Source organism: Lagenorhynchus albirostris, chromosome 11 (genome assembly GCF_949774975.1).
Source record: "Lagenorhynchus albirostris chromosome 11, mLagAlb1.1, whole genome shotgun sequence".
Lineage (NCBI taxonomy): Eukaryota > Metazoa > Chordata > Mammalia > Artiodactyla > Delphinidae > Lagenorhynchus > Lagenorhynchus albirostris.
Genome location: NC_083105.1, coordinates 85,961,784 through 85,978,788, shown reverse-complemented (window position 1 = coordinate 85,978,788; position 17,005 = coordinate 85,961,784).

Here is a 17,005-nt window from a genome sequence, read left to right as displayed (position 1 = left end):
GATAATGATCATAAAGATGATCAAGGAACTCAGGAGAAGATTAGATGAACAGAGTAAGAAGTTAGAAGTTTTTAACAAAGAGTTAGAAAGTATACAGGGGAACCAAACAGAGATGAAGAATACAATAACTTAAATAAAGAATAACTAGAAGGAATCAGCAGTAGACTCAATGATACAGAGGAAAGAATCAGCAAGCTGGAAGAAAGATTAGTAGAACTTACTGAAGTTGAAATGAAAAATAAAAAGAAATGAGGACAGTTTAAGAGCTCTCTGGGAAAACATCAAGCATACTAACATTTGCATTATAGGGGTCTCAGAAAAAGAAGAGAGAGAACATATTTGCAGATAATAATGGCTGAAAACTTCCCTAACTTGGGAAACAAAACAGACATCCAGGTCCAAGAAATACAGAGCGTCCTAAACAGGATCAACCCAAAGAAGACCACACCAAGACACATTGTAATTAAAATGGCAAATATTAAAGATAAAGAGAGAATATTAAAAGCATGAAGGAAAGAGCAACAAATTACATACAAGGGGACTCCCATAAGGCTATTAGCTGATTTTTCTGCAGAAATTCTGCAAGCCAGAAAAGAGTGGCATGATATATTTAAAGTGATGAAAGCAAAAAACCTACAACCAAGAATTCTACCTGGCAAGGCTTTCATTCAGATTTGATGGAGATATCAAAAGTTCTTACAGACAAGCAAAAGCTAAAAGAGTTTAGCACCACCAGACAGGTTTTATAAGAAATGTTAAAGGGAATTCTCTAATTGAAAAAGAAAAGATCACAATTAGAAACATGAAAATTATGAAAGGAAAAATCTCATTGTATCAACGATGTATGAAGCTAGTAGGAAGGTTAAAAGACAAAAGTAGTAAGATCATCTATATCCACAATAAGTAGTTAAGGGATACACAAAACAAAAATATGTAAAATGTGATGTCAAAAATCATAATACAAAGGATCATAAGAAGATACTATGAACAACTATATGCCAATAAGATGGGCAATCTAGAAGAAATGGACAAATTCCTAGAAGTGTACAATCTCCCAAGACTGACCAGGAAGAAATAGAAAATATGAACAGACTAATTACTGGTAATGAAATTGAATCAGTTAAAAAAAAAAACCCAAAATTCCCAATGAACAAAATTCCAGGACCAGGTGGCTTCACCTGTGAATTCTACCAAACATTTACAGAAGAGTTAACACCTATCCTTAAACTATCCCAAAATTTCAGAGGAAGGAACACTTCCAAACTCATCCTATGAGGCCAGCATCACTCTGATACAAAACCAGACAAAGATATCACAAAAAAAACAAAATTACAGGCCAATATCACTGATAAACATAGATGTAAATTTCCTCAAGAAAATATTAACAAACCCAACCCAACAATACATTAAAAGCATCACACACCATGATCAAGTGAGATTGATCCCAGCGTTGCAAGATGGTCCAATATCCACAAATCAATCCAATATCCACAAATTGAAGAATAAAAATCATATGATCATCTCAATACAGAAAACTTTTGGCAACATTCAACATCCATTTATGATAAAAACTCTCCACAAAGTCAATATCCAGGGAACATACCTCAACGTAATAAAAACCATATATAAGCCCACAGCTAACATCATACTCAATGGTGAAAAGCTGAAAGCATTTCCTCTAAGATCAGGAACAAGACAAGGGTGCCCACTCTCACCATTTTTATTCAACATAATATGTCCTAGCCACAGCAATTAGACAAGAAAAAGAAATATAAGGAATTCAAATTGGAAAGGAAGAAGTAAAACTGTCACTGTTTGCAGAAGACATGGTACTATACATAGAAAATCCTCAAGATGCCACCAAAAAACTACTAGAGCTCATCAATTAATTCAGTAAAGTTTCAGGATACAAAATTAGTATACAGAAATCTGTCACATTTCTATACACTAACAATGAACTATCAGAAAGAGATATTAAGAAAACAATACTCTTTACAGTCATGCAATTGTACAATCAAAAAGAATAAAATACCTAGGAATAAATCTAACTAAGGAGGTAAAAGACATGTACTTGGAAAACTATAAGACTCTGATGAAAGAAATTGAAGACACAAACAGATGGAAAGATATACCATGTTTATATTGTTCTAGAGCTATTTGTTGGAAGATTAGTTTTACTTACTTTGAACTTAACATAAATGGAATCATGAAATATGTTTTTATTTAATCTGGTTTCTTTTGCTCAAAATCTTGTCTTTGAAATTCATTGATTTTGTTGTGTATACCTGTAGTTTATTCTTTTCCCTTACTGCATAGTATTTCACTGTATGAGGGTACCACCATGTGTTCTTCTATTCTATTGATAATGGACATTTCCATTCTATTATTGATGAACACTTTGATTGTTTCCAGTTCCTTCCTCTTATGAAAAATGCTGATATGAACATTCTTGTCTTCTGGTGACATAAGTAATAATTTCAGTTGGGCATATACTTAGGTGTGGAATTTCTGGGTCATAGGGTATGCAAATGTGTAGCTTACTAGATACTGCCAAAAAGTTTTTAAGGTGAGTATACCAATTTTAGTCTCTTAACAACAATGTATGAGAGTTCTACTTACTCACCAATACTTGATACTTACTGTCAATCTTTCTTAATTTTCATAACTCTAGAGCGCATGTAGTGGCATCTAATTTTAGTTTAATTTGCATTTTCCTTAGGAATGGCAATGACAGACACACTGATGTTTATAGGTCATTTAGAATTTTTCTTTTTGGAAAAGAAGTGCCTGTTCAAGTCTTTTTTCATTTAAAAAATGTTTGTTTGTACAAGTTCTTTAAATGTTTGCATGTTTTGGATATGAGTTCCTTGTTGGATATATGGACGTTCTTAATTTGAGAACTTAATTTTAGAACACCAAACTTTTCAATTTTTTCATAAAAGACTTGTATTCTGATGCTTCATTTAAGAAATCTTAAAAATAACATCATAAAAATTATCTCCTAAAATAAAAAATTATCTCCTATAATAAAATTATCTCCTATAATGATTTTGTTTTAGAACCATTTCTTTGACATTTGTTGCATCTTGAATTAATTTTTGTGTATGGTATAAAAGACATTTTTTTAATGTTGATATCTAATTAGTGCAGTATCTTTTATTGAAAAGACCATCCCTTCCCTCACTGAATTGCAGTGGTACTTTTGCCATATATCATTAGATTGTGTATGTGTGGGTCTGTTCCTGGACTTTCTATTCTATTGTTCTAGTTTTGTACATTGTCCTAATTACTTTAAATTTATAAAAGTCTTGAGATCTGGTAGGGCAAGATTTGTTTTTCTTCAAGATTACTGTGATTTTCTAGGTCTTTTGTATTTTCATGTAACTGTAGAAGCAGTTTAGCAATTTCTACAAAAATCCACAGGGATTTGATTTTGATTACATTAAATGTACAGATAAATTTGAGAAGAATTGTCTTAGTAAAAACATGGATTCCTTCAACGTATGAGCGTGATATATTTCTTAATTTTTAATGTTTTTAATTTGTCTCAACATTGTTTTATAGCTTTCAATATAAAATTCTTACATACCTTATATTTATTCTTAGGTATTTGATGCATTTTGTTTCAATATTAAATAATATTGTTTTAAAATTTTTTACTTTCCAATTTTTGCTAGAAGCATAAAGACATACATTAATTCTGAGCATTGATGTTTAATATAGTAACCTTGGGAAATTGACTTACTAATTTTAAAATACTGTATATAGAGTCTTCTGGTTTAGTCTGCATGCAAAATAACCTGTAAATAATGACAGTTTTCGTTTTCTTTCCATTCTGTGTCTTTCATTTCTTTTAGTTCCACAGAACAGGATCTCATACAATGTTGAATTCAAGTGATGATAGTAAAATCCCTTGAATTCTTTCTACTATTTTTAAATTTTATCCCAATACTAGTTATGCTTAAACTGTAATCTCTAGATTTTTCTCCCCCTGCTCCAGGAGGTATCCCAAATTCTTCCTCAAAGTCACATAGTAATCTGGGCTGTGATATCTCCTTTTGATTTATATTTAATAATGTTTATTATATATTCTATAGGTGATTACAAGATGCTTAACTAAGTAATTTTCTGTCTTTTACACCAGAGAAAATTTCTGGACTGCAGAGATTATGCCTGTTATCTCTTTATTCCTGGTATCAAGAACAGTGCCTAACTCATGAAAAATATTTGATGAATATTTGATAAATGTTTGCTGAATGAAAGAATGATGCTCCAACTCTGAACTTTCACCAGTCTTCTACATCTATTTATTAACTAAATGCTTTTATTTAGTTGTGCTTCCAGTGGGACACTTATGCCCTGAACTCAATGAAATAAACATTCTCAAACATTCTCTTTCCTTCTGTGTTCCTGTCCCAATAACTCAGCTATCCAATTAATTCTCTGGGGCATTCATCTGGTAGTAAATTTTTACTACTTCCTTTAAAAAAACTTATTTGTCTTCACATATCAAATCAGTATTGTGTTAATTCTTCTTGCTGGTTTTTTGGATTTGAGCCTTCTTTTCCATTTCCATAGTCATTATCCTAGTCCAGAGTTTTATAACTTTTTCCTTGATTATGTTAACTTTCTCTTGGTTGTATTATTTGTTTCTAATCCCTCTATTCTTCAGCCTACTCACCACATAGCCAACAACAGAGTCTTCCTTTGATATTACTTTAATCACACATTTCCCCCCAAAAGCAAAGTAAACTCCTTTTGTCTATGCTAATGGCATTCCAGCCTTCATTTATTACACACTGTGTGCATACAAACCCCATCTATCTCCAACATAGTCATTTACTCCACCTCACAAAATTCAGTGTCTTTGTTATGCTCACTGCTTTGTCGTTGCTCTTATAGTCCCATGGAATGACCACCTCTTCTTTTTCATTAAGCTATGCCCATAACTTTCTTAAGACTTGGTTTCAGATTTACCTCTTTCAAAAAGATTTCAATGAAGTGTATCATCCCAAATGAAATGTCCCCTTTACTTTATATTTTCCTAATATTTTTAGTCTATAAATATTACTCAAAGGCCAGTTATCAAGGAAGCACAATTTGGTTGTTCAGAAATGATATTTCAACACAAAAGTCTTCATGTTAACGTGTGCTTTTTTCTTTGATTACAGACGTTTTCCTGATAAAGAGTTAATGGACTTGGGCCATCTTGTGAGGAATACAAGAATTGTGACATTTAGAAGTGTGAAAGATGTGTTGTGCATAAGCAAGGTAAAATGTTCTTTTGAATTGTAAACAGAGACACATTTACTGTTTTAGGTGTTAGCTGGAATACAGTCATAAATTGTGGCATATGAATGCAGGCAAGAAATTGTGTGATATATGAATTATCATGATTATGGTATTTGTGAGGACTAAAAGAGACCTAGGTGTTATCCAACCACTTTCTCTAGTTTACAACTGAGGGAAATAGAGTCCTAGGAAAATTGTGACTTATCTTCCAATTAATAGCATGATTGTGATTATAACCTAGGTCTCCTAATATGAAGTGCAGTTTTTGTTTTATATATATATATATATATATATATATATATATATATATATATATATATATATATATCAAACAGGGTCACCCATGCTGTTTGTACACCCAACCAAAGTAGACTGCATTATGAGCTCCCAGAGGTCAGGACCCATGTCTTTGTTTACTTTTACTTTCTCCAGAGCTGTCCTCCCTGGAGCAGAACTCAGTTTCAGCATTTATTAGACATTATTTCCGTCAAGTTTTACTCTCTACCTGGAAGACCCTTAATAATGTTTTCAGAATCAGAATAGAGAGGAGACTTTCTTTCCTAAATTGCTTTAGGGCATTTATTTTAAGAATATAAGGTTCAAGACTTACGAATGATGGACTCCCTAAAATTTGTCTTCCTGGTGAGTTAAGAAGACGGACTTCCCAAACAAGATCACCTACTACTTTTCTTTGTTTCCTAAATAATTTTTTATTTCTGAGTGCCTTTAAGGATCTGGTCAGAACTGAAAAACATTGATAGGAGAAGCTCAAGCTCACATCATTTGCTGTCTCCTACCTCTGAAACGCACAAGTTTCATCATCCTTACTTACGCTCAGGCTACTGATCTAGGACAAGCCACAGCTCCATGTGTTTCCACGGGGATGTCGCATCCATAGCTGTTCTTCCCATTGGGAGCCAAGCCAAATACTGGGCCTAGGATGTTTCCTCTACTAGGGCTTTGACAGAAGAGCCAAGATAGTAAACTCTTGACCTCCGATAGGTGCCAACAAATCTCAAATACAGATTTCAATAAAGAAACAACCATTTTCCTCAAGATGTAGGCAGGCTGTTGCTCAGCTCATCATGTTAGAATCTTGCTGTTAAGTTACTCCCCAGAGGGTACATTATTCCTTTTTTATTTTTTATCCCTAGATCAGAGTTCCCTAAACCAGAGGAATGTGAAATAAAGTCAGCTGTTTACAAGAGAGGAAACTCTTCCTTATTTATATTTAGGGGCCTGAGAAAACAGCCTGATTAAAAACTGATGGGCAGTTAAAAGTATGATCCACTGAATGGTGTGGGGTAGGCATTTAATACTGAAATGTGAAGTATTATGAGATCCATTTGAATTGAGAAAGCAAGACTGGTTTCATGCAGCAGTATTCTTGAAATGTTATGCATAAGCTCAGAAAGTTCATTCATCATGGGAGTCTGAACACTGTTAATTGTTTTAAGCATCTTCTATTATATCACTGAAGTTCTCCTGTTACACAACAGCAGCCTTTGAATAATCTGTTTATTTAGTTACTGTATTTAATTATGGGTCTAACTTTCAAACTTTACAACCTTTCCCCATTTCTCTCTTACTAAAAGAAAATCAACGAACAGGAATCATTCCTGTAGTTTTCCTTTGTAAGGAAGGTCCCATCTGAGCAACATTATTCCAGCCACTGCAGTTCAGTTTTTATCCTTGACAAGAATACAGAAGTGGTCTTTTTTCCCCTTGAATGTGCGTATTCCTGATGGAGCCTAAAAACTTCCATAAATCAATAAAGTAATTGCTACATAATGACCTATTGTTAGTGTTTGTGCCCAGAATGATGTCACAAGGGGGAAATGGAGCTACTGAATCAAAAAATGGCAGCTGTTTCCAATTTATTTGAGAGTCAGTTGGACAGAAAATTAAATAAACACATAGACAAGAAGGACAAGGGCAAGTCCTTGTATTATTCTTATGATAGTTTTAATTCAATTGCAGAAGTCAGCAGGCAGCTGATACTGTGGCCCAGAGTTTCATTAGTTGCCTGTCTCACATGTCAGTGAGACGGCACATGCTCACTTCATCATTTTCAGCTTTTGTTATTTGCATTTTAAAACACATCAGTGAAACATGAATCAAACATTTCGTGTGTGTGTGTGTGTGTGTGTGTGTGTGTGTGGTTAGTACGGCCTTCTAAGTCTCAGAAACATATGATTGGGAGACATGGTTTTATCCACTACCTGCAATGATGGTGTCTCTCTCCTCCCTCAGGGCAGGTAGCCAAGAATTTTTAAATATTACTTTCTCTTCCTTGGGGGAAGGCTGGAAGACTTGTATTTGTTGCGGAGCCTGAAGAAAAAGGCATCACCTGGTTTGCAGTCACTCCTCTCCACTGTGACCAGGAGCTTTGATGTGCCCTTTTGATGTTCCTGCCTTGAGGCGCCTGGAGAGGATTATCAAAAGTAGCATTAACCGTCCAGGTTGGAGTTGGGGGTGCAGCAGCATTGAATGCCAGACTGCATATCCCTAATGTAAACAAATTCTTCTGAGGTGGAGTTGCCAGAGTGCTTAGGAAATTTCCAAGGTACTGCCAACACGGCCTGTATCTACGGAGCTTTAATTTTTGGAATGTCCTTTAGGCAGGATTCCATTGTCAGGTAATTTGCTATTCAGCGTGGTAGCCACTATTAATTTTTTTTAAAAATCAAGGGGTCTAATTGTAACTAGAAAATGACTTCAATTCACCATCCAAAAGTATTGTAGTTTTCTCCTAAGAACCATACAGCCCAATTTTTAAAAGATTCTCATATGCCAAAAGGACCTTTGGCAGGTAAACAATTCCCTTTTACATCAGGGATAAGAAAACAGAAGTCTGGTGTGCCGGTTAAAAATTCTTAGTGTAAGGTAATTTTGGTTAGACTGTAACTAACTGAGGAAGAGTGAAATTTTCTAGAGGAGATCCTGGGCTCCCAGAGGCTTGGAGGCCAGCTTTGCAACTAGGTTTTGTAAGAGTTAGAAGTAAAGGTGCTCTGGAAGGCAAAGAAGCAGGAAGCAGGAAGGACAGTGTGGGATAGGGCTGGAGGGTTTAAAAAGACAATAAACCAATAAACAAGTAAATGTAGAATTTTAGAGAGTGATAAGTAGCATGAAGAAGAATGAAGTGAGGTAAGGGAGACGAGAAGCATCAGTATTAGGAGTCTTCTTTGATATAATGGATCAAAAATCTTCCGTGATAAAATGTTAAGAGAAGACACCTGCTAGAATGGAGAGAATATGCCCAGCAGGTAGATACCAGGGGGAAGAAAGAGTTACTCCAGGTACAAGGAATAGTAAAGGCAAAGGTCTCTTTTTAGGATGCACTTTCCGTGCTCAGTGAGGAGGCCAGTATGGCCATAGAAGAACAAGAGAGAAGGGTACTTTGAAATGAGTCCAGAAAGCTGGGGAGGGGTGGGTGGTGGTGGAAAAGAGCAGACCATATAGGGATTTGCAGGCCATGTAAGAGCTTTGGATTTTAATTAATTGCATTAATGGTTTCCAGGGATAAGGAGAGAATATGTTAGGCATGACGAAATGCTGATACTGGAAGGTTGGCAAGACTCGTTAGGCAAACCAGCGCCCAGTGATTGAAATGCCTGCCTCAACAAAAATCACAAAGCACAAATGATTACATATTCTGAGACCTGCAGGAATACTCATGGGTCCTCAGCATCACGAATGGTAAATCTCCACATGCACGGGTCTTCTGCATTTAAATTTTTTTACTTATGGAGGATGTCAATGGAAAGTTATGCTCCCAAAGAGCTACGTTTGCCTTCACATATGTTGTTTCTGCCTGAATTCAATGTCAGATTCCTAAAAGCAAATTTCACGTCTTGGTAACTCACTTTCATGGTAGTTCTTTTGAAAGGAATTAATAACTTTCACCAGCACTAAAAATTTAGGCTATTGAGCGTGTGTAGACTTTGTGCCTCTTTAGGGTCTTATTGAATGGTCTTCTGGAGAAAAGTTAAGTTCTACAAATATGAAACCAGTTAAAAATATGTTGAATTTCAAAGTTTTAATTTTACTTCTTTTAAAATGCCTTCAAATGGTAACCTAAGGCACCTTTAAAAAAAAAATAAGTCATGTGTATTAGTAATTTCAGAGGGAAGCAGATTATTTTACTCCATTCCTAGAGAGTAAAGGAGTAAACCTCCCAAACTGGGCAGATATAGTAGAAGGAGATGGTAGCTGGAACGAAGGAACATTCGCACGAGGAGACAGTGCCTTGGGAAGCAAACATCTCATTTCTTTTCCTTCTGTCTTCCTCAAGAACTGAGTGTCTCTAGCAGGGAGATGGGAGGAAAGACAGGCCATTATTAACCACAGAAAGCCAGACAGGTAAACGAACACTTTCTCCTTGATCAGCTTAGAAGCTCTCAGGGACCAGATTATTGCCAAAGAGGCACCTGCTTTTGAGAATTGAGGACATGCTGCTGGGAGGTTTCTGACATGAAGTTAAGACTCAGATTGCATTATATCAGTAAGATAAGCATATAGCCTCTAGGAAAGTGAATGAGGGTGTTCTTTTTAATTTAGTCTTTTCTTCATGTATTTGTCTTTTTTGTATAGTTTAGTTGTGGTAAACATAAATCATGCTTACTTTAGTAAAAAAAATTGTAATTGCTCTAATTTAGAATAGTGGTTAAAATGTATATTTTAGAATAAAATATATGTGGGTTGAAATCTCAGCTCACCCATTATAAAAGTTATGACCTTAGTCATCTAACCTCTTAGTTTTTGGCTCCTCATGTGTAAAACGGAAAACGTAGTGGTGCCTACCTAATTTTAAATGCCTGATAAATCTTGGCCATTACTATGAGTATTATGAAAAACTTGGGTAAGTGTGGATTTTAATGCCCTATGATAGTGCAGTGGGAAATCTGCTGCAGTTGTTGGCAGTTTATATAACCTGCCAAGGCAATTAAGAGATGAACTGCTTCCGTAAATGGCAAAATGGAACAGTTTTTGGTCACAGATGATCACTGCGAGAATCTGTAAAGTACAATATAGGGGAGGACTTTCTCACTGGGAAAACTGCCTGGGAGCTCTGGGGGAGCCATCCAGTCTGCATCATTCTATCATGAATGTTTCCACTGGGTCAGTCTTGGCCATTGGCTTGGGTGTAGAATGGTGATAGTGGCAATTCTATAACAGTGGATGCATGGAAAGGACTGATAAATTTGTAATGACCATTTGTTTGTCAAACTGGCCTGCACTCTTGAGGCTTCTAGGTTACAACCATCTGGTTCTCTTACTAACTAAACAGATCCCCCAATACCTCTCATTTTGTGATTTCTCACTCTATAAAATATGGAATTTTGAAACATGGTTTGTAAGAAAATATGTACTGTATTTTTATTTTATCTTTTTATATTTTATTCACTTAATAGGAATGAAACACATGTGCAAAAGGACATAACCCCTTTTCTTTCATTCGAGTGCCTTTAGAGGGCTGCATTGCAATAGATATATCATAATGTGTTTTGCAGCTGTTGACCCAAGTAAAGAGAGAAACTGAGACAAGGTCACAAAAATTAATGTATTTTGGGATAAGCAAGGAATTCCAATTCAGGACAAGCAAACAGTAGCAAGTAGCAAGGTGAGTCTCTTGAGGGTTTGGGGTATGTTGTATTTGTGGGCTGGGAATGTAAAGAGGGAAGAGTTCAGTCAGAGCTGGCTAAAATGAACAACAAAGAGATACCAACCTTGAAAACTTGCCAAGCACACAACATCAGTCCAGTAACACAAAGCTCAATTCAGGCCACTCTGTGAGGCCAGCCTGACCTGGATGATCTTCCATTCATGCCTCTGGCAAAACTTCCCAAGGTTGATATGAGACAAGCTCTGATCAACCCCCTATCATCTGAGAAAATTCTGACAATATCAGTTTTCTGTAAGTCACGCATTTGCAGGAAATCAAACTCCAAGTCCTTAAGTTTTGTCTTCCTATAGTCACATGTGTGAGCTTCTCCATTTTGTACCCTCCAGTTCTATTTCAGATTGAATTTTTTTCACATTTTCCCCTTTTGATCAAGATCTTTTGCAGAAAGTATAGCTGATCAATAATGCCATTTAGGTCTTGTTTGTTATTGTTGTGTGTGTGGGGCGGTATAGTTCTTTATAGATGGATTGTATTGTATGCCATACAAAGCTGAGGAGGGTTGTCCTCAGGCATCTTTTTTTCATGAAGTTGAGATGGATCATCCTCAGGTGTTTTGTTCCACAGAGCTGAGGAGGACCATCTGCAGGTGTCTTGTCCCATGGAAGAGGGAAATTATATGGAATTTCACTGTCCTCACTTAAACAACAAGCAGATTGAAAAATAATCTCCGTTATGTCCCTCTAAGGTGGATAGTTTAGTTTACTCACATTTGAGAAGGAATCATTTCTATGGAAACAAAAGAAAAACAAAGATTAACAGTTCCAGCAAATTATAAATTTAGTTTCTGAGGTTTGGAGAGCAGCCAATTGAGAAAATTTCTAGATGTTGGGTTCTAAGCATCCTCAGATGGAATGAGGGCAAGCAATAGCAACCTGACAGATTTTCCTGGATTGAAGTGTGAATGTCTCTGGTGACCTTTCTCAGTGGCCACGTATCAACAGGCACAAAGATTGTCCACACATAAGGTGTTGTGGTGATTTCTCTGAAGTTTATACAGTTGTTCCTCGGTATCCATGGGGGATTGGTTCCAGCACTCCATCAAATACCAAAATCTATGGCTGCTCAATTTCCTTTATAAAATCAAGTAGTATTTGCAGATAACCTATGCACATCATCCTGCATACTTTAAATCATCTCTAGATTACTTATAATACCTAATACAATGTAAATAGTTATAAATACAATGTAAATGCTATATAAATATTTGTTGGCACACAGCAAGTTCAAGTTTTGTATTTTGGAACTTTCTGGAATTTTTTTTAACATTGTCAACCTGCAGTTCGTTGAATCTGCAGGTGTGGAATGCACAGATACAAAAGGCCAACTGTATCAAGCTGTCCAGCTTTAACTTTCATGGCATTGGAAAAGAGCAGTTTTAGTTTCATAGTGAGTTCAAGTCAAAAGAGTGGGAGAAAATTGGAAATGTTAGTTTGGAGAGTTCTAGCCACATATGGAAGGAAATTAGAGTTCAGGACTCAGTCCAGTTACAGGTAGAAAACAAAGTTCAAAGACAATTAAAAATACTGGAATCTGGTATCCATAAAGGTGTATTATTGAAATATAATTCTTCTTTCTATAATCATCCCCATTTTTATCAAAGATAACCACAGTAAGACTAAGTTAATTGTAAATTAAATGCAGTTTTAATAAACTTGGTCTGATTATTTACATAATTACAGCAGGAATGTAGGCTCTTTTAAATCTGCTTTGCTGAAACTTTTCATAAGGAATCTTAGATTAGACTTTTAAAGTCTTTTTAGGCTAAGAAGTCAAGGCAAGGACTTGTCCAATTGTGTCCTGTTACAAGGAGAACCGGTTCCTGCTGAATTTATGCAAATACATATATTGTCATGAAAAATAAGACTAATAAGAGTTTCTGAATTCTGGAGAGATGAGGTAGGGAGAAAAAAAATAAATGTTTCAACCTTCGTTGCAAAGATACACTTTACAAAATTGCTGTAAGCTGTAGATAGTTTCAAAAAGAGGAGAAAAGGGGGTCTTTTAATTCTGGAAAATAACATTAAAGAACTAGCAAAGTTTTAAAAGAAGTCCTAAAAAGTATAGCTATCTTTATCAGTTTTACATAATTTTTGTTTTGCTTCATCTTTTTTTTATTGGAGTATAGTTGCTTTATAATGTTTCATTAGTTTCTGCTGTACAGAAAAGTGCATCAGCCACACGTATACATATATCCTCTCTTCCTTGGATTTCCTTCCCATTTAGCTCACCACAGAGCATCGAGTAGAGTTCTCTGTGTTATACAGTCTGTTCTCATTAGTTATCTATTTTATATATAGTAGAGTATATATGTCAAACTCCAATCTCCCAATCCATCCCACACCCTTTTCCCCCCTTGGTATCCATTCATTTGGCCTCTACATCTGTGTCTCTATTTCTGCTTTGCAAATAAGTTCACCTATACCATTTTTCTAGATTCCACATATATGCATTAAAATACAATATTTGTTTTTCTCTTTCTGACTTACTCTACTCTGTATGATGGTCTCTTGGTTCATCCATGTCTCTACAAATGACCCAACTTTGTTCCTTTTTATGGCTGAATAATAGTCCATTGTATATATGTACCACATCTTCTTTATCCATTCCTCTGTTGATGGGCATTTAGGTTGCTTCCATGTCCTGGCTATTATAAATAGTGCTGCAATGAATATTAGGGTGCATGTATCTTTTTGAATTATGGTTTTCTCTGGGTATATGCCCAAGAGTGTGATTGTTGGGTCATATGGCAGTTCTACTGTTAGTTTTTTAAGGAACCTCCATACTGTTCTCCATAGTGGCTGTATCAATTTACATTCCCACCAACAGTGTAAGAGGGTTCCCTTTTCTCCACACCCTCTCCAACATTTACCCTTTGTAGATTTTTTGATGATGGCCATTCTGACCGGTGAGAGGTGATACCTCATTGTAGTTTTGATTTGCATTTCTCTAATAACTAGTGATGTTGAGCATCTTTTCATGTGCCTCTTGGCCATCTGTATGTCGTCTTGGGAGAAATGTCTATTTAGGTCTTCTGCCCATTTTTGGATTGGGTTGTTTTTTTGTTATTAAGCTGCATGAGCTGTTTGTATATTTTGGAGATTAATTCCTTGTCAGTTGCTTTGTTTGCAAATATTTTCTCCCATTTTTGAGGGTTGTCTTTTCATCTTGTTTATGGTTTCCTTTGCTGTGCAAAGGCTTTTAAGTTTTATTAGGTCCAATTTGTTTCTTTCTGTTTTTATTTTCATTACTCTAGGAGGTGGGTCATAAAAGATCTTGCTGTGATTTATGTCAAAGAGTGTTCTGCCTATGTTTTCCTCTAAGAGTTTTATAGTGTCCGGCCTTACATTTAGGTCTTTAATCCATTTTGACTTTATTTTTGTGATGGTGTTAGGGAGTGTTCTAATTTCATTCTTTTACATGTAGCTGTCCAGTTTTCCCAGCACCACTTATTTAAGACACTGTCTTTTCTCCATTGTATATTCTTGCCTCCTTTGTCAAAGATTAGGTGACCATATGTGTGTGGGTTTATCTCTGAGCTTTCTATCCTGTTCCATTGATCTATATTTCTGTTTTTGTGCCAGTACCATACTGTCTTGATTGCTGTAGCTTTGTAGTATAGTCTGAAGTTCAGGGAGCCTGATTCCTCCAGCTCCATTTTTTTTTTTTCTCAAGATTGCTTTGGCTATTTAAGGTCTTTTATGTTTCCATACAAATTGTAAAATTTTTTTCTAATTCTGTGAAAAATGACATTGGTAATTTGAAAGGGATTGCATTGAATCTGTAGATTGCTTTGGGTAGTATAGCCATTTTCACAATATTGATTCTTCCAATCCAAGAACATGGTATATCTCTCCAACTGTTTGTTTTGTCTTTGATTTCCTTCATCACCACATTATAGTTTTCTGAGTAGAGATCTTTTACCTCTTTAGGTAGGTTTATTCCTAGGTATTTTATTCTTTTTGTTGCAGTGGTAAATGGGATTGTTTTCTTAATCTCTCTTTCTGATCTTTCATTGTTAGTGTATGGGAATGCAACAGATATCTGTGCATTAATTTTGCATCCTGCAACTTTACCAGATTCATTGATTAAATCTAGTAGTTTTCTGGTGGCATCTTTAGGATTTTCTATGTATAGTATCATGTCATCTGCCAACAGTGACAGTTTTACTTCTTCTTTTCCAATTTGGATTCCTTTTATTTCTTTTTCTTTGATTGCTATGGCTAGGACTTCAAAAACTATGTTGAATAATAGTGGCAAGAGTGGACATACTTGTCTTCTTCCTGATCTTAGAGGAAATGCTTTTAGTTTTTCACCACTGAGAAATATGTTGCTGTGGGTTTATCATATATGGCCTTTATTTATTTATTTTTTTTTGCGGTACGCAGGCCTCTCACTGTTGTGGCCTCTCCCGTTGCGGAGCACAGGCTCCGGACGTGCAGGCTCAGCCGCCATGGCTCACGGGCCCAGCCGCTCCGCGGTACGTGGGATCCTCCTAGCTCGGGGTACGAACCCACGTCCCCTGCATCGGCAGGCGGACTCTCAACCACTGCGCCACCAGGGAAGCCCTATATGGCCTTTATTAGGTGGAGGTAGCTTCCCTCTATGCCCACTTTCTGGAGAGTTTTCATCATAAATCAGTGTTGAATTTTGCCAAAGCTTTTTCTGCATCTATTGAGATGATTGTATGATTTTTATTCTTCAGTTTGTTAATGTGGTGTATCACATTGATTGATTTGCATATATTGAAGAATCCTTGCATTCCTGGGATAAATCCCACTTGATCATGGTGTATGATCCTTTTAATGTGTCACTGGAGTCTGTTTGCTAGTATTTGTTGTTGCTTCATCTTTTGTTAGCAGTTTTATGAATTCATCAGTTTTAACATCAGGGTTTTAGAAATTCTTACCTTGTTCACACCAAATAAGCCTAATTAATGTAATATCTCCTTTTTATATGGAGAGAGAATTACCAATTAACTCAAGTGACAATAAGAGAGTTCAAAGGCAAATATAGAAAGTTACAAAGATCTGAGCAAAATTTAGCTCTTAATATTGAGAAAACTAGTTTTACTTAAATAATCAAAGACCCGATAAATACAAAACACAGAATCTTTGTTTTCTAGGCAGTTTACATTAAAGGTAAAGAAAAACCTCTGTTTACAATTATTTAGTAAGAGAAGGTCAATAATCTAAAAAAAATTATCCTTTTAAAAAGAGAAAACCAAATTCTAATTTTGCACCAGAGTACTTTTGATATTAAAATTCTTCCTTTAAAAAAAAAAACTTAAATAAATCCATCCCAATCTTAGTCAGTTTGACCACACATAAAATTCCTTTCTCAAGATTCCTTTCCACAATGCTTACTATATCTATTTAGATTTTGTCCTTTTTCTTTTTTTATTTTGGAACAATCATTTTACTTTAGGACAAAGTTACTTTCTTTTCCCTCAATAAAAATGCATCTCCACTCCTCATGCTTTCTCTTACTGGCAATATATATGCTACTTATCATATACAGTCATTTTCAATTACCATAAAATCCTCCTTTTCATTCTCATTATTTTCCCAGAGATTTCATCTCCTAGCATCCTAATTAAACTTTGTCACAAGTGCATGGATCTTAATCCGTGGCATTTTGTGCCCTCCTACTTTTGCAAAACGGCATGCTAAGGTCTCCAATTTATTATTCTTTCCCACCTTCTCTGCCAGCCCTGAAGCTAGCAGAGTGGTAGCAGACAGCACATGTCCTTCTCTAATCTCAGCTCTTCTTCCTCATAGCAAAATTTTTAAAATGTGGCAAAAACACATTTATTAATAGATCCAAATACCTTTTGTCTCTGCAAAAAAAATGAAAAGCCAGAAGGAGATAAACTTATGTTTAGCAATCAATGTCTCAGTACACTATCTTATTTGGAAATGAGCTAGATATCAAAAAAATCCACTATTTACTTTACTTAGTAGAAACTTTGATCACATATTTAAAATACTTATTTTTAACAATTATGTTTGGATTAGACATTAAACAGCT